Below are 26,191 nucleotides of genomic sequence, written 5' to 3' on the forward strand. Positions count from 1 at the left end.
GAGACAGCAACTTTGTCGGCGGTCAAAAACTAAGTGGGACTTTTGTGGCTTTAAATAATGCCGGAGGCCACGAAGTAACACTCCAATTCGTCCTTTCAGTATTTTTTCTGTGAATGAACACGTATTATGATGATGATGTTAATTATTATTATTATTATTATTATTATTATTATTATTATTAATGTTGTTATTATTATTATTATTAATACTAATAATTATTATTATTAATAATAATTCCTTTGTGTTCCTTTGTGGAGTTTGCATTTATTTCCCATGCCTGCGTGGGTTTTCTCCGGGTACTCTGCCCCCCCCCCCACCCCCGCGTTCCAAAAACACGCATCACAGGGTGTGATCGTGGTGTGGGTGTTCGTCTATGTGCGCCCTGCAATTGGCTGGCAACCAGTTCAAGGTGCACCCCGCCTACTGCCCGAAGACAGCGTGGACAGGCTCCAGTACCCCCCGCGACCCTAGTGAGGATCAAGCGGCTCGGAAGATGAATGAATGAATATTCATAACAAAATGTAAATTGTATAAACAGATTAAGTGGATTTTCCATTTTTTCTCCAAGAGTATTTTCAGTCAAAGGCGCTACTTTTAGCCACCAGACAGAAGTTTGGAGTTCACAAATAACAATAGAAATACTACGCGCATAACGATGACGTCACAAATGGAAGGTGAACTCCTCTTTGCAAGTTAATCATGCGAGTGGCTCGCCTCCGAGATGTTTGACAGAGTCACTTCTTCAACACCAAAGTCTCCGCTCCCCATAAATAATAAATCGTTTCCATTCTTGTGAGTGACGTAATTCATTTTAAAATTATGATGTAGAAAATGTGTAAACATCAACTAATCGTGCCGGATTTCTAAATTTAAGCAATCGTTCAATCATAAAGACTGTGAGTATAGAACAAATAACAGTATGCAGCAGGTATCGTCATAAATGTGTGGAAACTGACCTGTTTTACAGTTTATGGTTTGTATAAATCAGTTTTTATATTTAAAACCTGACCAAAAATGGATTTAAAAACTGAGCCAAATTCCCATATGGAGGAATACCTTGCATGACGTCATATGTGTGGATGTTGAGCAGCTGAATCAATGTAAGAATATGAAAGGGGAAAACAATTACTTTTGTTGGATTGTTTATTCAAATGTTTTGTTTTAGTTACTTTAAAAATCATGAAACAAAAATACATTCAAATGTCAAACTAAGACCAGGTGAAATACAACGTCACAAACGAGCGATTTGGACTGATGGACAAATTTCTGTCAAAATATCAATCCACCAGCATTAAAACTGACTCTAATGTTTCATTTGTATCATTTAAATCATTACTATGTTATACATAAACTGTTAGATAGGTGGACCAAAATATATTTGGCCTGTTTTAAAGATGTACGGAGACGTCACCTCGAGCAAGCCCGCTAGGTTGCTGGATAAGAAATAGAAGGCCATTTTATGTCGTTTGTTCAAACGTATATTAACCCTTTACATGCACCTTGTAATCTGATAACATGATAAACTGTCCACTGTGGTAAAAACGATCTCAGAAACATATTAGATTAAATTTACATTTAATTAATACATTTCGTTTTTGAGGACGGTTGATGAGTGACGTCATCAACCGAGAAAATTTTCAGTCAGTGTCAGTTTGTCAGTGAAACGAATTCCAATGTGTGCATAGATAGATAGATAGATAGATAGATAGATAGATAGATAGATAGATAGATAGATAGATAGATAGATAGATAGATAGATAGATAGATAGATAGATAGATAGATAGATAGATAGATAGATAGATAGATAGATAGATAGATAGATAGATAGATAGATAGATAGATAGATAGATAGATAGATAGATAGATAGATAGATAGATAGATAGATAGATAGATAGATAGATAGATAGATAGATAGATAGATAGATAGATAGATAGATAGATGGCTTCGGCTCCTTGTGCAGGCCTTAATTCAATAAACATGAAAAATGAGTGATAATAAAAGTATCACACGCGCTGCGAGGGAGGAGAAGGAGCAGGAGGAAGAGAATCGGGGAAGGCTGGCAGAGGGGGAAAAAACAAATTTAATATATCAGCGTTTTATTACGCACTTATTTCACTTTGGGCGTGAATGGAGATATGTCTCCGCTGCAAGAGGTGGCTGCAGGGGAAGCATAAAAATCAATTGTGTGTATGCTACGCGGGCCATATCCATAACGCTGGTGGCTGCGATGCTTAATGTTATGATCATGATGACGACGAGGAGGAGAGCTGGTTTACATGCTGCAAATGAATTCAATGCAAACGTAATGTCAACGCCGACATAATTTGACCAGCATGACAAACACGGCACATATGCAATATTTTGAAGTTTTTCTTGCCACTTGACCATGTATTTCCATGTATGCATTCTTCACATACATTATGATGGATCTAAGATTAATATATCCTTTATTTGTCCTTCTTCTCTTCTTATCTTTTATTTGCAATGGGGAAATTACAATCAGAATTCAGAAAGGAAAAACGCTGGGTAGGGAGAGGGAAAAACACGCTTGAACTATCCTCTTCTGAGGATAATTTAAGTCCAGTATAAAAAAAACCGCGATACCTAGATGATGGTAGATGATGGATCTAATGCATAAAATACTTTTTTTTAAATTCGTGCAGAGACAACATTATTAATTCAGCAAATGCTTGTTTTTCATTGATACCGTCAGATATGTAGCATTATATAACATGGATATTCATAATTAAGACTACTGCTGATGTGTGCACAGCGGGGACTCTTCACACTCAACCTGTAACAGCCCAAATTGCATGTGAGTTTCCAAATTAAAAATTACACATCAGTTATAGCCAACTGATCGTGTTTAAAGGCACATGTGAGCTTTCTTTAAAATACATCTTTTTATTGGTGATTCCATGGCATGAGGCATATATTATGCGCACATGCATGTGCGTGCGCTGAATATGTCTGCAAGGGATCCAGTCCCTGTGCTGCATAAAGCCCATCAGCAAAGCAGCAACCATGAAGACAAAAAAAAGGGAACCAAAAGAAATTGGTCACATATTGTGTGAGCTAGCATCTTGTACGCTGCCAATTCAAAGCAACAATAACACAAGAGTGCAAATGGGGAAATCCACGCAGTGAGTGGATGCATGTCTGGGCGACACTTTTGAGCGTCGCAAGGACACAAAAGGGGGTAACGTCCCGTTCTTTATTTATTTTTTCTTTGCGGTATGATCTTCTCATATGTAATTCAACTATGAGGTAAAACTTTGAGGCTTGTGTTTACAGTAGTTGGGGAAAATAATCAGGTTGACTCATGCAAAACGAGACATACTAAACTAGGACATGGGTATAATCAAATCGTTGTTTGGAAAAATGAGTTGAACGTTTGACAAAAATGAATAAATAAATAAATAAAATCACATCTAATTCAATATTTGCAGAGATGTGTAAGACGACAAAATAAAGATTTTTTTTCAATTAGGAAATCTTCATACATTTATTTAGTATTCCTAATAAAATAGTTAATTAAAATTAACAGATGTTTTCAATGTTATTATTTTATAAACATTAAACATTATTTTTTTGTTTTTTTTAATTTGTATATATTTTAATAATTAGTGGTTACAAATCAAATTTTGAAAGCTGTTATTTAAATTTTTTATATTAATTTATATATTCATATATCTTGCTTATTTAGTATAACAAGAAGTAAAAATAGATGATTCTTATGAAACAATTTATTCTCTGTAAAGTTTATTAATCAATGTACATGGACTTTCAAAAGGCATTGATTTAATTCAGTTTTAATTCTAATTTACAAGAAATCTCTCTCTCTCTCTCTCTCTCTCTCTCTCTCTCTCTCCATATATATATATATATATATATATATATATATATATATATATATATATATATATATATATATATATATATATATATATATATATATTCTTTTGGCGGTGATTATATATATATATATATATATATATATATGTGTGTGTGTGTGTGTGTGTGTGTGTGTGTGTGTGTGTGTGTGTGTGTGTGTGTGTGTGTGTGTGCTCTGACCATGTATTTCCATGTATGCATTCTTCACATACATTATGATGGATCGAAGCTCCGGTATATTTATTTACCAACCTTTCTTATACCTTTTTTATATATACACCCACTGACCTTCTTCTAGTTAGTTCGTTCCCATGTATGCATGCAGGTTGTATTTGGAGCGTTGTATTACATTAGAGTGCATTTGCGGGGTCCTCAAGACCCCCCAGGGGGAAACCTGGCGCCTCTTGCTTGGAGCAGACGACGCATAGCTGCGTGGCCAGAATGGAAGAGTGAAAAAAAAACCCTCGAAGTGAAATGTAGGCTGGGGACGATTGATGGACGTCGTATTGCTGCTTGTACTGACAAGCTCAAAGCAACGAGGTCATTTGGTACAGCATCGCATCAACATCATCATCATCATCATCATCATTGTTATTATTATTACATTTTATTATGCTAACAAGCTCAAGGCATGCTCATGTATTAGTATTGTTAATATTGTTATTGGATAGCATGATTAATATTGTGTATCTAACCATTTTTTAAGTAAATAGTGACACTGATAGGCTCGAGGCAATCAAGCCTTTTATTATTTTATTTCATTATTACAATGAAGCGCTGAGGACAATGTGCTGATATTACTAATTCTTTTTTGGCGGTGATTAATCCATACTGAAGCTCAGATCATGCAGGTAATTTTGGTAATATTAATTATTATGCTGTTATTATTGTTAGTTTTATTTTTCCAAAAAATATTTTAGCATACTTGAAGGCTGAGAATAAGCAGATCAAGTAGGCTATTATGTATGCTATTTGATCTGGTTTTTGTCATCGTTATTACTATTACTTTTGATTTTACATTAAGAAGCTCAAATAATTTAAGAAAGTATTTTATATCAAGCAGATAATTATGACATAGTTGTTCATGTATTTCTATTCTGTTTTTCGTTGTTCTTAGTTGAAATTGTTTTTTAAAATTGTATTTATAGATGTTAAAAACACTTGAATTATATGTATTTATCTCGTATTATTGCTCCAAAAAAGAAATCACGTTACACAACTTATCATTTTACTGCAATTATATTCTTTTACTATTCTTAAAAGACCAAAGCAAGCAGGTTATTTATTCATTTCGATTTCAGGTTTTAATATTAATTACTTTAAAAAGCAATCACAACGTAAGCAGGGGATTAAAAATGAATTCCCGATTATTCCTGGCCCACAAAGTCCAAAATGCATCGACTCGCTAATTTATGATGATTATAATCTAGATTTTTTAAAATCCCCCCACTCTCCTGAGTGTTCTCTTCCTTTCTCCTCATCCTGGTGCTGTTCGTCTTGGTATCGGGCATCTCAGCTGAGTTGCACGCCGCGTATCGATCTTGCACGGGCGAGCTTCTTTTTATTGAGTAAGTTGCTGCAGCTTCAAGTGAATTACTGCCACCGCTCTGAGGCGTTTACGTGAATGTCATTTAGTCGGATAAAAGAGATCTCATTGACTCGCCTCGCCCTTTTCATTTCGCCCCTTTAATGGCCGCGATGGGGGAGAATACAAATTAGAAGTATCGTTACATGTATCGGTAGTAAAAACACGTATTTCTTAATGAGGACCGCGTTTACTGGGACGCGTTTAGCATTGCGTGGAAGGTCCCTCCTGTACTGTGTTTAGTCGTGGCAAATCGGCGGAGATGGTGGACTGCGCATGCGCAGGGCCAAGCGTAATTGGCCGTGTCATCGGCTTTTGTCTTGTTTATAAAAGCGTAATTGAATTTCCTCCGCCGGCAATGAAGGTGCCACCCTGCAGCCGCCTGTAACACAGCCCACTTCGGGATGGTGAACCCCGGCAGCGAGCAGCAGGCTGGCCCGAGGCGAGACTCAACGGAGGAAAGGGGGAGGAACCAGAAGGAAAAGGGAGGAAGGGGGACATCTGTCTGCATCAGGAGGAAGTCTGTCTTTTTACGGATACAAAAATGACTAAAGCAGCGTTTTGGACATTTCTTTTGGATCAATAAACAACCATTCTAGAAGCGCCATAATCATAAAAAATGAAACAAACACACCCATGCACATACGACATATATTAAAATGTTGCTAAATCCATAATTACAATCTCTCTCTCTCTCTCTCTCTCTCTCTCTCTCTCTCTCTCTCTCTCTCTCTCTCTCTCTCTCTCTCTCTCTCTCTCTCTCTCTCTCTCTCTCTCTCTCTCTTGCTCTCTCTCTCTTGCTCTCTCTCTCTCTCTCTCTCTCTCTCTCTCTCTCTCTCTCTCTCTCTCTCTCTCTATATATATATATATATATATATATATATATAAAACAAAATTTGATATATATGTAAGACTTTGCTTTTTGTGCTACTCACCCGATCATTCCAGAGGCAACTGCCCCACGCAGGCACGACCCTCGCAGTCGCCACTGTCGGTAAACTAATGTGTCCGTATCCAAGGGAGTGCGATGTGGATGAAGTTAGCAACCCTCCCAATAGTTTGACAGACGATTTCGAATCAGTATTGGAGTCACTCACTTCCAGTGCCCCCACAGAGAAGACGATTATCTTTCAAGGCGCTCACAAGGTTCTGAAGTCGGATAGTTTGTTTTACACCACTGCCACAATAGCTGGTGTTTCCCTGGCTGCGATGATTGACAGCGGCTCCACTGGATGCACATTGAGTGAGTCGGCTATGGCACGATTGTTGGTGCCATAACCTATGTTTGTGGTGCCTGGACAGACAGATGATGTAATTCTGATGTAATGCCATTAAGAAAATTCTCCATCTGATGAGGAAGACTGAAGGCTACTGGCGGCTCATGTCGGAGCCCGGCAGCATCGTTGACGATGACTCTCACCACTTTTTCTCACTCCTTTCTAACACAGAGAGATGGAGGGGTTTAACTGTACCTAACAAAGTTGGCACACTGAAGTTACGGCAGTGTGTGATGTTACAACCAAGGAGTGAACATCTTGTTTGGGCTAAGCTCCCCGCCTCCGCACTGATGTCGGTTGGCAGCACAGTCATAGTTGAGCCAACTCAATCAAGGTGCAGATCCAGGAAGATTCTGGTTGGCAGGGTTATCGCACCGATGTGGGGCGATGGATGGCTCCCAGTGAGAGTCATCAACCCCGCTAGTGAACAAGTGGTATTGAAGAGAAACGGGAAGTTAGCAGATGTGTTTCCTTGCATTGCTGCTGAAGACTTGTCTGAGCCCGACAACGTCCAAATTTTCTCCCAATCTGTTATGCATGCCGTGAGGCCAAGGTCCAAAGAAGACATTAAGATTGCATTGGACAAGCTTGGGCTACATGATCTGGACCTGGATGCGTGTGCTGTGTCTGACATGTGGAGGGACAGACTTTTCCAAATCATTGAGAGGTATGAATCAGTCTTTTCACGGGACAAGATGGACTGTGGGGAGGCCTCTGACTTTGTGCACAAGATACACCTGGTGGATGAGAGGCCATTCCGCCTGCCTTACCGGAGAGTGCCGCCGAGTCAATATGAGAAGCTGAGGATGACTCTCAATGAGATGGAAGAAAAGGGCATCATTAGGAAATCCACTAGCAAATATGCGTCTCCATTGGTTCTAGTGTGGAAAAGAATGGGGATTTGCGCATTTGCACAGATTTCAGGTGGCTTAATGCGAGGACACAGCGGGATGCCCACCCACTACCCCATCAGGCTGATGCTCTTGCCGCACTTGGGGGAAATGTCTTCTTCTCCACCATGGATCTCACCTCAGGATTCTATAACGTGCCCCTGTTTGAGGATCACAAGAAGTACACTGCTTTTTCGTCTCCTTTTGGCCTGCAAGAATATAACCGGATGCCACAGGGTTTATCGAACAGCCCGGCTACATTCATGCGGATGATGCTTTCCATTTTTGGTGACAAGAACTTCACGAGCCTTTTGTGCTATCTTGACGATCTCATGGTCTTTGGTCCGACAGAGCAGATTGTGCTTGAGCGATTGGAAATGGTCTTCTCCCATTTGAGGAACCATAATCTCAGGCTAGCGCAGAAGAAGTGTCACTTTCTTCGGAGATCTGTGAAGTTCCTCGGCCATGTCATCTCCGACTCAGGGGTACAGACGGACCCCGGAAAGGTGGAAGCTATAAACAGGGTGCAGGTGTCTGACCTGATGGATAGTGATGGCCTCACTCCCTCGCAGAAGAAGATTGGGTCTTTCTTAGGGATGGTGCTGTATTATCAGCACTTCATTGAGGACTGCTCCGTCAAGGCCAAACCCCTGTTTAAGCTCCTTTCGGGTCAGAAGACTAGTGGTAAAGCCAGACGAAGGGCGAAACCTGCATTGGATGCTTCAAGTCATGTGAAGTTGAAACCGGAAGACTGGACCACTGAGTGTCAAAGTGCCTTTGAGATTTTGAAGCACGACCTGTCACACACGCTCTAAATTGTCCCTAGGTGTGAGTGTGAGTGCGAATGGTTGTTCGTTTCTGTGTGCCCTGCAATTGGCTGGCAACCGATTCGGGGTGTCCCCCGCCTACTGCCCAAAGACAGCTGGGAAAGGCTCCAGCACCCCCCGCGACCCCGCGACCTGTCACACAGTGTAACGTTGGCCCATCCCGACTTCGGGAAACCTTTCATCCTTGCTGTCGATGCATCGTTTGACGGCATCGGGGCCGTCCTTTCCCAGCTTCAACCTGGTGACAAAGTTGCGAGACCAGTGGCTTTTGTGAGTAAAACGTTGTCGCGAGCCCAGTTGAACTATCCTGCTCACAGGCTTGAATTCCTTGCTTTGAAGTGGGCTATTTGTGACACGTTTTCCCACTGGCTGAAAGGCAGACACTTTACTGCCTGGTCTGACAACAACCCCTTGACCTTTATTCTGACCAAGCCCAAGCTAGATGCCTGCGAACAAAGATGGGTGTCGAAGCTGGCGGCATATGACTTTGACCTGAAGTACGTTCCAGGACCCAAGAACACGGTGGCTGATGCCCTGCGTCGAGAACCCTTCGTCCAGTCTTGTGTGAGTCATCGTCTTGTGAAAGAGCCCTACCTGTCCTTACTGAATGAGGTCCAAGGAGTTTTTAATGAGACGGTGCAGGATGCTCTTCGTTTCACCAACAACTGTCAGGTCGTTCACACGGCTGGGGATTACGATGGAGGAGGTCCCCAGGGGGAAGCTCCCGATCAGTCGTCTGGAAGTGCCATTGGTGCAGAGGAGGTGTCTGCAGTTTTGGATGTCCATCAGGCTGGTGGTGTCTCTCGACTCCGTGAAGCGACCCCATTGTCAGTACAGCTAACTGATGAGGATCCTTCCATTGTCATTCCCCATAGCCAGTTACGCGATCTGCAGCAGCAAGATACTACAATCAGCAGAGTACTCTTCTATTCTTCGGCGGCATATGAGACCCACTGCACGCGAGAGAGCAGCTGAGTCGAGCTGTGTGCTTATGTTGTTGAGGCACTGGAAGAAGTTGAAAGTTCGTGATGGGACTCTATACAGAGTTAGGAAAGATCGCCACACAAACCGTAAGGTCTTCCAGTTTGTCATACCTGGGTCTCTGAAGCATCAAGTTCTGCATGGGGTTCATGACACAGCTGGTCATCAGGGCTGTTCGAGGACGCTCTCTCTGGCGAGTGAAAGGTTCTTTTGGACTGGGATGGAAAACGATATCACAAAGCATGTGAAGCAATGCCAGAGATGCATCGTGGGTAAGACCCCTGAGCCGGACGCCCGGGCACCCCTGGAGAACATTCACACTTCCTCTCCAATGGAACTAGTGTGCATCGATTTCTGGACAGCGGAGTCGGGTGACAAGAAAACCACAGATTGTGACAGACCATTTCTCAAAGTTGGCTCTTGGCTTCCCCTGCAGAAACCAGTCAGCAAAGCAGGTTGCCCGCTGCCTGTGGGATAAGTTTTTCTGCATCTATGGGTTCCCCCAAAGGATCCATTCGGATCAGGGAGCTAACTTTGAGAGTAGACTTATCAAGGATCTCCTCGAGTTGGCGGGTGTGCACAAGTCCCACACGACGCCGTATCACCCCATGGGTAATGGCATTGCGGAAAGATTTAACCGGACTCTTGGGGGCACGATCAGAACACTTCCCCCGAAGTCCAGGTCCAAATGGCCACAGATGTTGAACATGCTGACTTTCTGCTATAACTGCACAGTACATGAGACCACGGGCTTTGCACCGTTCTACTTGATGTTTGGACGTGTCCCTCGCTTGCCCATTGACATTATGTTCCATCATGTCTTGGAGAATGCCAATGTTGTTAGTTACAATGAGTTTGTGAGCTACTTGAAGAAGGATCTCTCTGAGGCCGCACAGATTACTCAACAGCATGCACTCAAGGAACAGGCCCGTCACGCCCAGATCTACAACCGCAAAGTCAAGGGCTCGCCATTAGCTGTCGGTGACAGGGTGCTGCTAGCTAATCGAGGCGAGAAGGGAAAAAGGAAAGTTGCGGATCATTGGGACTCGATCCCTTATGACGTAGTGTCTGTGAGGCCATCGATCAATGTGTACAGGATCCGGGACGGTGCCACGGGCAGAGAGAAGGTCGTACACAGGAACTTCCTGCTCCCGGTTGACTTCTTGACGTTCTCAGGCCAGATGGAGCATGGGGCATGTTCAGATGGGTCGGAAATGGATGAACTGAACCGTTGACAGATCCGGTGCTTGACATGATACACTCGTCTGCCGACTCGCCCCCGGTTGAGACTGAACTGGAGGAGGTAGTTTGCATACAACCTTAGGTCGCGCAGGGCCCCGTCACTTTCACAAGGTGCGGTAGAACAGTTAAGCCCCCTGTTAGGCTTATATGTGAGATGTCCTATCAAAGAGTCGCGATGCCAACATCGATATGGGTTTAGTATGACCATTTAATTCATTTTTTTGTTGCTAATGCTGTGTGCCTTTTGTCACCAATATATCTTAATGGCTCTTTATTAATGGGTGTTGTTATGTGCAGTTTTGTGAAATGTAAATGGCATTTCATCTGGTCTGTGATGAGAATGGATTTTGGTACCAATCTATTCCTTCACACTTCTTTATGAAGAATTCCTGTTATTGACTCTCTTGCACATGCTTGCCCGTTAGCCATGGTTTTTGTCTGGTTGTCTTTCTGCTGTCATTCATGTGTGTTGCCTCACTTCTGCATAATTTAAGGGGGGTGTATGTAACGGAGTGATATATTGCGTTTATTAAATTATGACGGAAGTGACGCAACAGCGCACGGTGTGGCACCAGCTTCCCGCCGTAGTTCAGGCAGAGCTACCAGGGAAGTCACAGGGTAAGTCAGGTTTCATTGACGGTCCGGATTCATTCTAGTTTAATTACAATATTTCTCTTTGTTTTCCCTTTTTCTACGGCGCTGTGTATTTAATTAGTTCCCGGAATTGTTCCGAGTCCACATTGCTTTTTGTGTCGTCATTTAATTTAAGTTTTGTCGAATGAAAGTTTTTATCCATTGAGTTAACTGGTGTTTTTTTGTTGCGCATTTATTTTCTAGACTGAAAAGCCCCGTGACTTCACCTATCTTGCCATACTGTGTTGCAGGTAATGCTTCTTTCCTTTTGATTGTACTACATATAGTTTTTCGTGTCTTTTTTCATTTGACTATTAGTGTGGCTGGCGTTTACCCGCACGGTTCGTTGCGGCCGCCATTACTGTGCATTGTGCAGCCGTTCTGCTGCGTGTGATGCGTTCAGCGGCATCACGTAGATACCAGTGAAAGTGTGTTTTTTTTCCTTTTTCTTTGTAAATAGTTAATATACGATCACCTATGTTGTATATTTTGATTTGTTGTGCATTTAGCTTCTTGTGGATGATGTTTAGTTCAGGCAGAGCTACCAGGGAAGTCACAGGTTATTTTCTAGACTGAAAAGCCCCGTGACTTCACCTATCTTGCCATACTGTGTTGCAGATAATAAACAAGGGAAAAGCCATATCCTAGTGTCTGGTATTCTTGAAGCGGCAGCGACGTGGAGCTCGAGACCATCATAGTTGTGACCCCCGTCACATAAAAAAAAAAAATCCTCATCTCACCCCTCGGGTGGTGTCCGTCCCTCATTCAGCTCGGGTCCTCTACCAGAGGCCAGGAAGCTTGAGGGTTCTGCGCAGTATCCTTGCTGTTCCCAGCACTGCACATTTCTGGACTGAGATGTCCGATGTTGTTCCCGGGATCTGTTGCAACCACTCATCTAGTTTGGGGGTCACTGCCCCGAGTGCTCCGACCACCACAGGCACGACTGTCACCTTTACCTTCCAGGCTCTCTCCAGCTCCTCTCTGAGCCCTTGGTATTTCTCGAGTTTCTCATGTTCCTTCTTCCTGATGTTTCCATCACTTGGGACCGCTACATCCACTACAACGGCTTTCCTCTGCCCTTCATCTATGATCACGATATCTGGTTGGTTCGCCATTACCATCTTGTCAGTCTGGATCTGGAAGTCCCACAGGATCTTCGCTCTGTCATTCTCCACCACCTTCGGAGGTGTTTCCCATTTTGACCGTGGGGTTTCCAGTCCATACTCCGCACAGATGTTTCGGTAGACTATGCCCACCACCTGGTTATGGCGTTCCATGTTGGCTTTCCCTGCCAGCATCTTACACCCTGCAGTTATGTGTTGGATCGTCTCAGGTGCCTCTTTGCACAACCTACACCTTGGGTCTTGTCTGGTGTGGTATATCTGGGCCTCGATGGCTCTGGTGCTCAAGGCCTGCTCCTGAGCAGCCAGGATGAGTGCCTCTGTGCTGTCCTTCAGGCCAGCCCTCTCTAGCCACTGATAGGACTTCTTGAGATCGGCCACTTCAGTTATGGTCCGGTGGTACATCCCGTGTAGGGGCTTGTCCTCCCATGATGGTCCCTCTTCCAGCGGCTCATCTTCTGTTCCCCATTGTCTGAGACATTCTCTGAGTACGTCATCCGTTGGAGCCTTCTCCTTGATGTATTCATGGAGCTTGGATGTTTCATCCTGGACAGTGGCTCTCACACTCACTAGTCCCCGGCCTCCTTCCTTTCGGCTTGCGTACAGTCTCAGGGTGCTGGATTTGGGATGGAACCCTCCATGCATGGTTAGGAGCTTTCGGGTCTTAACGTCCGTGGTCTGAATCTCTTCCTTTGGCCACCTTATTATTCCTGCAGGGTATCTGATAACTGGCAGGGCATAGCTGTTTATTGCCCGGGTCTTATTCTTGCCATTGAGCTGGCTTCTTAGGACTTGCCTCACTCACTGGAGGTATTTGGCCGTAGCCGCTTTCCTTGTTGCCAGTTCGAGGTTGCCATTGGCTTGTGGTATACCAAGGTACCGTATTTTCACGACTATAAATCGCCAATAAAAGTCTTAAATTTTCTCCAAAAATCGGTTATTGGCCGATAGTTGGATGGGGCTGCACCCTTCGAGGGATCCTTCATGATCAGGATCGTTCGCCCTTCGGTTAGCCATTCTGGGTCAGTCCCATCCCTCAGCAGCTGGTTCATTTGTACTGCTAGGCGCTCATGGAGTGCTGTGAGTTTCTTTAGCCAGTAGGTGTGGACCATGTCCGGGCCTGGTGCTGTCCAGTTCTTCATATCTGAGACTCTTTCCTGTATGTCTGCCAATGTTATGGTAACTGGGTTCTGTTCAGGGAGGTTGCTGTGCTCCTCTCTCAGGGTCACCAGCCATTGTGCACTGCTGTTATGTGCAACCTCCTTCTCCCATATGCCTTTCCAGTACCTTTCAGTTTCCTCTCTCTCTCTCTCTCTCTCATTCATATATATATATATATATATATATATATATATATATATATATATATATCAAATTTTGTTTTTTAAAAGTTACCTAAAAATTAACTTAAAGCGTCATCGATAACTGTCACATTTCGGGGTTTCGGTCTGGCCAGCAGGTGGCAGGAGCGGTCTCTCTAGCACACCTGCTGGCAATCATTAATCAACAGAGACACTATTTAAGGACTCCTACGTTCCTCACTTGTTGTGGGAGTATTGTTTTTGGCATTGCTTACCTCATTGCTCATTGACTAGTGGCTTTTGACCTCGTCGTGTTTTCGCGTGTAGTCTCGGTACCAAGTTTGTGTGTAAGTACCATTTTGTTTTGATGATCTGGCTTTTCTTGCGTGTACAAAGTGTTACATTGTTTTTCGTTCTGAGTTTTTGGGCCTTACTTTCCTTTTCTTGCTCTTTTGTGCGAGCACCTTTTGTTAGTCGTTTTTGATTTACCTCCTGGTCCTCATTGTGGACCAGCGCTTTATGTTCTCGCTTATTTTTCGGTGTGATTTTGGACATTAAATTGTCTTACTTCGGAGACCTTGTTTCTGTCTATGTTTTTTGGATCCCCCTCCCTAACTCGGTTTACCCGAGTTCGTAACAGAATACTCCCACCATAATGGATCCTGTAGACATAAACAAGATCATGACCGCCTTGACCAGCCAGGGGCAATTAGTGGGCCAGCAAAGACAGGAGCTCTCGGAGCTCCGGGAGGCAGTCGCCGTCCTAGCCCAGCGGCTGGAGATATTGTGTTCCCAAGGGGAGCACGCGACCCCCCGAGAAACGCCACCCCCAAGGGTCCCGGCGGCTTCATCCGGGACACCTTCTTCCCCGATCATGGGGCGAGAGCCCAATCTCCCCCACCCCCCTCGCTACGGGGGAAAACAGGCTCTCTGCAAGCAATTTTTACACCAGTGCTCTCTGATATTCGACCAACAACCAGCTACGTACGAGAAAGATAGCACAAAGGTGGCGTTCATTATGAGCCTGTTGACTGGTCAGGCGGCGTCTTGGGCAGTAGAGATCAGCAATGCTCAACCCGGGCTTCGGTCTTCCTACCCAGAGTTTGTCGCCGAGTTCCGGCGCGTATTTCAACATCCGGTTATGGGAAGGGAGGCCGAAGGTCGGCTATTAGCTATTCGGCAAGGACGACAATCCGTTGCCAAATACTCCATCTCTTTTCGCATTTTGGCCGCCCGTAGCGGTTACGGGGACCGCGCCCTGTGTGGTTTGTTTCGCCGCGGGTTAAGTGCGGCGTTAAAGGACGAACTGGCAACCCGCGACGATAGCAACAACTTGGAGGAGCTCATCGATTTGGCCCTCATTGTGGACAACCGCATGCGGGAGCGTGAGAGGGAACGTACGGAAGAGCGAGGAACTACCCGTGTCCCACCCCGACGTACGGGTCGTCGGCCGGCTGAGCACGAGTCCTGGCGACCACCCGGACCCGAGCGTCATTCGGGTTCCGATCCAGCCGACGCAGAGGAGGAGCCCATGCAGCTGGGAGGCGGACGCCTGGGACCAGCGGAGAGAGAGCGTCGGATTCGGGATCGAGCCTGCTTCTACTGCGGCCAATCTGGACACCGGGCTTCCAACTGTTCCTTGACACCGTCCCGCCCGTCCGGGCGCCCCGAAAACTGTGAGTTTGTGCCCGATACTGCGTCACGTGAGTCGAGACGGAAGGAGGTCCATCCGGGACATCCACCAAGACTCGAGTTGGACGGAACTCTTTATGGTCCGTTACGGGTCATTTCTGTTCGGGCCTTGGTGGACTCTGGGGTGGACAATTGTTTTGTAGACCCCAGCCTAGCTAAGGAACTGGGTTGCCAGGTTGAGGTCCTAAGGGAGACAAAGCGGGTTCACGATCTCGACGGGCGACTCCTGGCGGAAGTGAAAGAAATCACTGCGCCGGTGAAACTAACATTATCAGGCAATCACATGGAATACCGTAGATTCTATATCATGCGGTCTCGATCCGTACCGTTAGTGTTGGGGTTGCCGTGGCTGCGCGAACATAACCCTGTCATTTCCTGGGAACGTCCGGCAATCGAGAGTTGGAGCGCATTTTGCTATACTCACTGTTTGCGCTCGGCGGCAGAAAAGAGAGGGCCGACCCGAAACGAGCCACCAGAAGTTATTTGTTTGGATAAGGTTCCGCGTATTTACCATGACATGCGCCAAGTGTTTAGTAAAGACCGTGCCCAGTCCTTGCCGCCTCACCGGCCGTACGACTGCGCCATCGATCTATTGGAGAACGCCTCGCTCCCGAATTCCCGTCTATATCAGGTCTCTCAGCCGGAACAAGAGGGGCTGAGAGAATATATCGATAGCTCACCCTCGGCTGGCCTCATTCGGCCGTCTAAATCCCCGTTGGGGGCCGGATTCTTCTTTATCGAAAAGAAAGACAAGACGTTACGCCCGTGTTGTCGATTATCGGGGCCTGAACGAGATCACCATCAAGAACAAATACCCACTTCCGTTATTAGATTCGGCGTTCGCCCCCCTCCAATCCGCCACTATATTCTCCAAACTCGATTTACGAAGCGCTTACCATCTGGTCCGTATTCGTGAGGGGGACGAATGGAAGACGGCATTTAAGACCCCATTAGGGCACTTCGAATACCTAGTCATGCCATTTGGGCTGACCAACGCGCCCGCAGTATTTCAGTGTCTCATTAACGACGTATTAAGAGATTTTCTGAACCTGTTTTGTTTTGTTTATTTAGATGACATCTTAATTTTCTCTCGGACTCTTGCAGAACATCAACACCATGTCAGGCTGGTTTTGCAGCGTCTACTAGAAAACCGGTTATTCGTAAAAGCAGAAAAGTGCGAGTTTCACGTCGAGTCCATCTCCTTTCTGGGGTTTATTATCGAGAAGGGTCAGCTGAGAGCTGACGATGCCAAAGTTAAGGCCGTAGTAGAGTGGCCCACGCCCACCAACAGAAAGCAGTTGCAACGTTTCCTGGGTTTCGCTAATTTTTACCGCCGCTTCATTCGCAACTACAGCCAGAGAGCCCTGCCGTTGACCCGGCTAACCTCGGTCAAGATCCCCTTTAGGTGGGACACTGATGCTGACCACGCGTTCGCCGAATTAAAGAAAGCCTTCACGAACCCTCCAGTATTACAGCATCCTAACCCCTCTAATCCGTTTGCCGTAGAGGTGGACGCGTCGGAATCCGGCGTGGGGGCCGTCTTATCGCAGCGATCCCCAGTCAACCAAAAACTTCTCCCCTGCGCCTTCTTCTCTCGTCGCCTCAGCCCAGCAGAAGCCAACTACGACGTGGGGAACCGCGAACTGCTAACCGTCGTTTTGGCATTACAAGAATGGCGACATTGGCTCGAAGGCACTGAAGAGCCATTCACGGTGTACACTGATCACAAGAACCTTGCCTACATCCGGTCAGCCAAGAGACTAAACTCCCGCCAAGCACGGTGGACGCTTCTCCTCACTCGCTTCAACTTCACGCTCACCTACTGCCCGGGCTCAAAGAACATTAAACCGGATGCCCTCTCCCGCATCCATGACCCTGCGGAGAGGGACAACGAACCCCAAAGCATTGTTCCGGACCATTGTATTGTGGGGGCACTGAGGTGGGCCGTCGAACGTAAGGTCAAGGAGGCCCAGAACGGAGTTCAAGTCCCGGCTGGTTGTCCGACCGGGAGACTGTTTGTGCCCCCACCTCTGCGCGCCCATGTGTTACAGTGGGGGCACACTTCTAAGGTGGCATGCCATCCACGGGTGAACCGGACCTTGGACCTCGTGTCGCAGCGGTTTTGGTGGCCGGAGCTACGCAAGGATACCCAGGACTATATCAAGGCCTGTTCCACCTGCGCATGCAGTAAGGCGTCCCACCAACTGCCGGCTGGTTTGCTGCAACCGCTGCCTACCCCTTCTCGACCATGGTCCCACATTTCCCTGGATTTTGTCACCAGCCTGCCTCCTTCCCGGGGAAAATCCGTCATACTCACCATAGTTGACCGCTTCTCTAAATCTGCCCATTTTGTTGCGTTGTCCAAACTGCCCTCTGCTCAGGAAGCCGCCGACCTCCTAGTGAGACACGTCTTCCGTCTTCATGGAATTCCGGTGGACATTGTGTCAGACCGGGGCCCTCAATTCATGTCCAGGGTATGTAAACGTTTCTGCCAGGCCATGGGGGCCACGGCGAGTCTGTCTTCCGGAGCATGACGTCTCTGATCCACTGGTTAAAGGACACTTTGATTCTCTCCTCTTTCATCTCAAACCGCTTCAAACAACAAAGCGTGTGACGGAAAAGTGGTTAGGACTGCACGACTGTCCGTGTTTTATGTTATGTGTTGTGTTTATTATTTTACTTTATGTTAACTGTTTTGTAAAGCGCTTTGTTACAGCTGCCGCTGTTGTGAAAGCGCTATATAAATCAGCATGTATTGTATTTTATCGTATTGTATACCACCCACAGTCCAATGGTCAAACGGAGCGCATGAACCAGGATTTGGAGGCAGCTCTGCGCTGCGTTTGCCTCCATCGCCCCTCCTCGTGGTCGGCCCACCTGCCTTGGGTGGAATACGCCCACAACACCCTCGTCTCATCAGCGACCGGTCGGTCTCCTTTCATGGCAGCATATGGTTACCAACCTCCTCTGTTTCCTTCTCAGGAGGGTCAGGTGGAACTCCCTTCCATACAGCTGCATCTACGACGGGCCCATCGCGTATGGAAGGAGACCAGAGCAGCACTGTCACGCACGGCTCAGCGGAACCGGCACATCGCTGACCGTCGCCGACGCCCAGCACCCAGCTATCAGGTGGGACAGAAGGTGTGGCTGGCAACTAAGGACCTACGACTCGCAGGTACATCTCGCAAGCTGGGGCCTCGCTTCACTGGACCGTTCGAGGTGGAATCGGTCCTCAGCCCCGTCTCCGTCAAGCTCCGACTGTCGCCCACCATGAAGGTCCACCCCGTGTTCCATGTTTCCCTGTTGAAGCCGGTGGCCACCAGTCCACTGGCTCCTCCGCCCACGTCGCCGCCTCCTCCACAAATCGTCGACGGTGAACCAGTGTACACCGTGCGTGAAATCTTAGACTCTCGGCGCAGGGGTAGGGGTTTTCAGTATTTGGTTGACTGGGAAGGCTACGGCCCAGAGGATCGGCAGTGGGTCCCCGGCTCCTGGATCTTAGACCCGTCCCTGCTTCGGGCTTTCCATGCAGCGCACCCGTCGAAGCCGGGTGGTCCGCCAGGAGGCGTCTGTTGAGGGGGGGGGGGGGGGGGTACTGTCACATTTCGGGTTTTCGGTCTGGCCAGCAGGTGGCAGGAGTGGTCTCTCTCGCACACCTGCTGGCAATCATTAATCATCAGAGACACTATTTAAGGACTCCTACGTTCCTCACTTGTTGTGGGAGTATTGTTTTTGGCATTGCTTACCTCATTGCTCATTGACTAGTGGCTTTTGACCTCGTCGTGTTTTCGCGTGTAGTCTCGGTACCAAGTTTGTGTGTAAGTACCATTTTGTTTTGATGATCTGGCTTTTCTTGCGTGTACTAGTGATGGGTCCAGCGACACCGATGCATTGACACATGCGCCGGGCTCACAGAGCAAACCATGTGTCGATGCATGTGCTGCTTCATTACGTCACGTGATTGACACGTGAACTCCATTGACACAGTCCAGGCTTCTAATTGACACACCGGCTGCGTTGACACAGTCCAGGCTGCTAAGTGACACATCGACTGTGTTGACACAGTCCAGGCTGCTAATTGACACATCGGCTGCGTTGACACAGTCCAGGCTGCTAATTGACACGTGAACTGCACCGGTGCAGTTTAGACCGCATCGGCTGCTTGGCACAGTACAGGCTGCGCCACTTAGTCCAGGGGGCGTCGACTCAGTGCAGAGGGCGTTGACGCAGCAAAAGCCCGCCGCACAGTGTTTATAAGGAAGTGGGTTTGGCGACACAATGCCACTTGCCGAAACAAGCCAGACCTCACTCACTCACGCTCGCTTGTCGAAGTTCGTGTCAGTGCAGACTTCGTGTTCGTGCCTTGCCTTCCTTGCCGATTATGGAGCAGAGACGCAAATCATCCGCCGTGTGGGACCATTTTGATGTCCCGGAGAATAAGGTATTATTTATTTATTTATTCAAATCGCCTTCTGTCGCCGAGAGCCTCTCAGATTATTGACATGTGTTGTACCATTCTAATCCGAATACATTTCAAGGTAACTCTTAGTTACTACTTATTCACATTTCATTACAGGTGAAATGTCGAATTTGCCGGGTCGAATTGTCATACACCAACAGAAGCACCTCCACCATGCTGAGGCATTATCGGGCCAAGCGTGAGAATGAAGTTCGCGATACACCCAGTATTACGCCAGGTATACAAACGTTCACTCATCTTTTCACGGTTGCTATGTTGATGATTTAATTGACAATCAGTAATTATTATTGGTTGACTCCCCACTCCATGTTTGACAATCAAGGTTCCAGGAAGCAGCTGTACTGGAAGGACCAACACACTTCTTTCCCAAACCTCTCCCACCTCGCAAAGGAGTTCCTTTGTACACCAGCCTCATCAGTCCCTTGTGAGCGTGTGTTCTCCACAGCAGGAGAAATCGCTTGTAAAAGACGCAACAGGCTGAAGTTTAAAACATTGGAGCATCTTATTTTTCTCAATAAAAATTTGTGAAATAAAAGCCCACAAGCATCCTCATTCAAATGATCTTCACATTATTTGAACACATTGAATGTTGCAAAATGAATGCATGGATGTGAATGATATTGTATGTATACACTTCATCATCAAATCGATGAATGACCTTATTAAAATGTTTTTGGAACAGCTGTAGATGCAAAACCGTGCTGGCAGCTACATAATAGATCATAAAAGAAAAATATCCCAAACCATAGGGATCCTCCCAAAAACTAAGGATGGGCTGAATAAGAGATCCGTGTACACATACTTTTATTACTTCCATATTTGACCTATTGTGTGGGAATATGGGGAAATGCCAGTAAAACACTGTTTTAAAACAATACAAAGCAATCGGAACAATCACTGGTTCCAAATGGACGGAACCCACAAATCCACTGTTTATCAAATTAAACAATGAAATCTCATGACCTGATTGACTTCAAAATCGCCCAATTAATGTACAAAGCACACAATAATAACCTTTGCCAAAAGATCCAGAAGCTTTTTAAAATTCGAGAAAGTTGTCATAATTTAGGGGGTACTAATCTATACAAAAAAATCCAAAACACGAATGAACATCACACAAAGGAGTGTATCTGTAATAGGTGTAAATCTGTGGAATGATTCTGAAACGGACCAGTAAAATGAGGAACTCTCTTGCTGAGATTCAAAATGAATTCGAGAGTAGTACGAGACAACTACACAAATCAGAATTAAGCTGATAAATTCGATACACTCATGAAATATAGCAATACATCAGAAATACATTGATGAGATTATTTAATATATTAATGAAATGTAGCATCCATTATGAATATGAGAAAATCGACATATACTTGTGCTCCAATGAGTATGTACTGTATATACAAACCTAATGTAAAAATGTATTAGTACAGCATACATAAGGGTAAAAGCATTTGTTGATATTTAGACTTTCTTTCCTATTTAGAAAAATGATCAATTCATATATAAGAAGGGGTAGGACTCGGGGTAGGTTTTTTGCTTCTTTCTACTCCTTTGAACACATATTTGTGATGATGACTATTTTCTTTTCCTTTTTTTATATCTTACCTTCACCTTTTGCCAATTTATTACCGAATTGTATATTTTATATGTTCAATATACAAAACAATTTATCAGTCAGTTCAGTCTGTTAAGTGGGTTGGCTGCAGGGATCTTGAAGGTCCAGCAGGTGGCAGTGGTCAGTGACACAGTATCAACACAGTGTGTCACTGTGTCGACACCTCATGAGGCCTCATGGACCCATCACTAGCGTGTACAAAGTGTTACATTGTTTTACGTTCGGAGTTTTTGGGCTTTACTTTCCTTTTCTTGCTCTTTTGTGCGAGCACCTTTTGTTAGTCGTTTTTGATTTACCTCCTGGTCCTCATTGTGGACCAGCGCTTTATGTTCTCGCTTATTTTTCGGTGCGATTTTGGACATTAAATTGTCTTACTTCGGAGACCTTGTTTGTGTCTACGTTTTTTGGATCCCCCTCCCTAACTCGGTTTACCCGAGTTCGTAACAGATAACTACAGTCGGAGACAATCACCACAGACTGGATAAATTGCTGATCGGCTGACACAGAAAAACACAAAAAAACAGTAATCGGGTGAAAGTCAAGATGGGAAGATAAATGGAAAAAAGTAGTCCAAAATGTGAAAAAAAAATCAAAAAAGACAATAAAGTGTACAGAATATAATGTTAATCGGCAACAACTAGACCAAACGCGCTTTAAAAAAAATCACCCCTAAATGAACTCTTTATTATTGTCGTCAGGAGGAGGGGGAAAAAAACAGCGTGAAAGACAAGAAGAGAGAGAGCACATTTGGCCTGAGGGTGCTTCATTATTAGAGAGACACTAACCTCCCTGAGTCCCCCCCGCCCTCCTTCCCTCCCTCCCTTTCATCCAATCAGAGCAAGCGGTCGAAGGACAAACGGCGAAGCTTCCCCCTAATTAGGCCATGATACAATGCAATATTCCTCGCCGGCTATTCCCACATAAATCCACTGGGCGGCCCATTAAAGCTGCAGCGGGTGGGATCATTTACATGGCGGCGGTCCCGCTACACGGTGTTTTTTTTTTTTTTTTTAACAACGCTGCTCCCAGCTCCTTGCACCCCCACCCCCACCCCCACACCTCTCTCCCAGTGTAGCGGCACCAACTCGCTCGGCGCTAACTCAACGTAATGTCTCGCAAATTAAAGTATCGCCGAGACTCGCGTCGCGGCGTCAGATGAATGCGCTCCATTAGGAGGCCCCAGCCGGGTGCCCAACAATTGATTGCTTGTATTTGTTCGTTGTCCGCCGACGCGCATCGAGACGGATGTGCGCCATCTCCGGTTGCGCTGTACGCTGGAACTGGCAAAGAACACCTCCCAAAAAGGGCCGCAAATCAGCCATTGGCGGTGTGAATTGTAACGTAAGGTGCGGTTAGATATTGCCTACATTACATCATGAAATAATTGGTGGACAACTGTCGATGTAGTGGAAGAAAATCATGATGTCTAAATAATTGAAGAAGAAAAAACTTTAAATCAGTAATTGTTTAATCAAAGCAAAGCAACAAGGTCACTTATGGAGCATTTTGACAGTACTGTACATACAGTAGAAAAGAATGTATTTCACAATTGGTTTATTAAAACAAAAGTAACTGGCGTAAAAATGAACAGAGCCGGTGCTGGTTGGGCAGTGGAATGTTAAAGACATGAGAGAACAAGACATGTTTTCATTGGTCTTTTATAAGAGCCGTGTAGACAGGACAGGGAGAATATGTTGACACGTGGTTTTGTCAAACAAAGTAAGTATGGAATGAAAATGGCGTGCCTTCGGCGGTCATTTCGATTTACCACATTGAGAGTACTTGGAGGAGAAAACATTCGGCATTTGGTTCAATAAAAAAAAGGAACTGGCCTAAAATGAAGAGAGCGGGGAGAAGCTGGACACTTAAATGTTATAAATAACAAATGCTGTCATATTTTTTTTTGGAATTGGTTGGTGATGTGTGGCATATTGGCAGTAGATAGGAGAATAAACTCAGCACTCTGAAAATAATGATGACACAAAAATAATAAAACAATTGACAAGTGATTTCTTAAAGCAAAGTAAGTGGCGTACTGTAAACTAAATGGGGCATGTGAAAAGCAGAGCAGTAAGGCGTGTTTTCATTGGTCATTCATTTGTCTGCTTCATGCTGACATTGCTTGGATAACACTATATTAGAGGTGTACTTTATTAAAACAAAGTAGTGACAAAACATGTTCAGAGAAGCGAGGCAGCCAAAACATAAGAAAATGTTTTTATTGTTCATTTAGTTCTGCCGTGTTAACATTAGCATCACAACACTTGGTTTAATAAAGCAACGTAATGACGAACAACTAATTGAACAAATGGCGAAGGAATCTAATGTTGAAACACGAATTATCCAAACATGCTTTTCCCAATGCCATATTGACAGTACAGCAGAATACAATTGACGCGTGCTTTATTGAAAGAAAGTAATGGGATAGATCCTGAACAATTATGGGGAATGCCACCCATGTTTTCATCACTGATAGTCAGATGTAACAGAACACCATTTCGTCGTTAAAAAAAAAAAGAAACGATGACGACTGTATAAATTGCTTTGCGTTCCATCAGCACGTCTCACTTGCAATTTAATAATTTAATAATCATAAGGCGGCCGTAGTGAGTCCGCCAGGAACCCGCTAGGATATTTGCGCATTAATTGATGTTTAGCGTGAGAGTGGTCTCGCAGGTGCTGATTGCAGGTGCAATCATGAGAATGCCCTGCCGTTGACCCCGACAGCCCACCCCCACCCCATTGCCCCCCCCCCCATGCCACCCTGTTGTGCACATTACCCATTCAAGATAATAAAAGAGAACAAAATAAACCTTTATTAATACAGTGGGGGGGGGGGGGGGGGAAATTTCTGGGTTTACAGAAGGAAAGTTGGCAAGAATAAAACATTCGACATTAAAAATCGACATACAACACAGTTGTTACAACATACGTGTCAGAGAAGTGTGAATGGCATACTGCATGAAGAAATAGATTAAGATTAAGATATCCTTTATTTGTCCCACACTGGGGAAATTTACAGTCTACAGCAGCAAGATTATGGGTAGAAAGAAAAAAAATAGATATTATATACATAGATCTGAATGTGAACAGAAGCAACAATACAACAATATAAAACTAATCACACACAAACACACACACACACACACACGCACAAGTAGATAGATAGTGTAAGGAGCGACGGCCCGGCGAAGTGAAGTGAAGTACTCGAAGAGCGGTGGTACACTGTTTTTATTCAGCACACGTACGATCATTTATATACCAGCAAAGCGGACGTTAGTGTAAACAAACGTCCAGCCCACCCGGGGGCTGTGATTGGTTGGTAGCGAGCGGCAGCGGGGGCCGCCGATTGGCTGATCAGTCTCGCGGCGCGAAATTCAAATGTCAGAGTTCTCAGAGGGCATTTGTGGTTGCTACAAATACTCCCCTGTTAGAAAGTCCTTGGCAGGCTGAGTCCGAATTAGGATAGTGATGAAAGTTCATGGTTGGGCGTGCAGGCGGTCGGGCGGGCGGACGGCGCGTCCGGCTCGAGTGATGGTCAGCGGCGCGGGTTCGTCGTCGTCGTGGTAGGCCGGTTTCAGGCGGTCGATTGAGAACCAATCCTGTCGACCATGGATGTTGAGGCGGTAGGCCTTGTCGTTACGTTGCTCCACGGCGTACGGGCCGCGGTATGGTCGAGTTAGAGGCGGGCGGTGGGCGTCGTTCCTTACGAAAACGTGAGTACAGGTTAACAGCGACTTCGGTACTCGTCTGCTGCGCTGGTCTTGGTAGGTCTGGAGTACGGGTCGGTACTTTCCGACGGTGCGTCGGAGATCGGCGAGATAGGCCGTGGAGTCGGCGGCGTCTTGGCTGGACGGGAAGAACTCCCCGGGAACGGCGATGGTTTCACCGAATACCATCTCGGCTGAGGAGACACCGAGACCTTCTTTCGGAGTCGTCCGCATTCCGAGAAGTACCCAGGGCAATTGGGCACTCCAGTCTGGTCCGGTGCAGCGGGCCATGAGCGCTGCTTTCAACGTGCGGTGAGTGCGCTCGGCCATTCCGTTGGCGGCGGGGTTGAAAGCAGTCGTATGATGCACAGTCGTTCCCATGAGCTGACCAAGGGCGGTCCAGAGCTGTGACGTGAATGAAGAACCTCTGTCGGAGGTGATATCGTCAGGGACTCCGAATCTGCTGACCCAGCCTTGGACAAGGGCGGCGGCGCAGGCTTGTGCAGTGGCTCCTTTCATTGGGATCGCCTCAGGCCATCGAGTCGACCGCTCGGTGGACGTGAAGAGATACTGGTAGCCGTCTGAAGGTGGCAGCGGTCCAACTATGTCGACGTGAAGATGGCCGAAGCGACGTCGTTGTTGTGGAAACTGGCCGATACCGGATTCTGTATGTTGGCCGATCTTACTAGCTTGGCATTGGAGGCAGTTGCGAGCCCAGGCTCGTACGTCTTTGTTGATTCCATGCCATACAAACTTCTCGGTCATCAGTTTGGCGGTTGATCTTCCAGACGGGTGTGATAAACCATGGATAATATCGAACATTTGACGTCGGAGCGTTTTCGGGATGAGTGGCCGAGGGCGTTGCCTGCTCACATCGCAGAGTAAGGTGCGTCCGTCGTCGCCAAACGGTACGTCTTCCCATCTCAGGCCTGTGACGGAC

At 45.9% G+C, this 26,191-nt stretch overlaps 1 protein-coding gene across 1 annotated transcript in view; it reads right to left on the bottom strand.

Moving 5' to 3' along the window:
• fgf24 (fibroblast growth factor 24) overlaps positions 1 to 26,191 on the bottom strand; it is a 231,495-nt gene that overhangs the window by 100,074 nt on the left and 105,230 nt on the right. The gene's annotated exons all lie outside the window — the stretch shown is intronic.

The sequence above is a fragment of the Hippocampus zosterae genome, chromosome 1, assembly GCF_025434085.1.
Source record: "Hippocampus zosterae strain Florida chromosome 1, ASM2543408v3, whole genome shotgun sequence".
NCBI classification, from domain to species: Eukaryota; Metazoa; Chordata; class Actinopteri; order Syngnathiformes; family Syngnathidae; genus Hippocampus; species Hippocampus zosterae.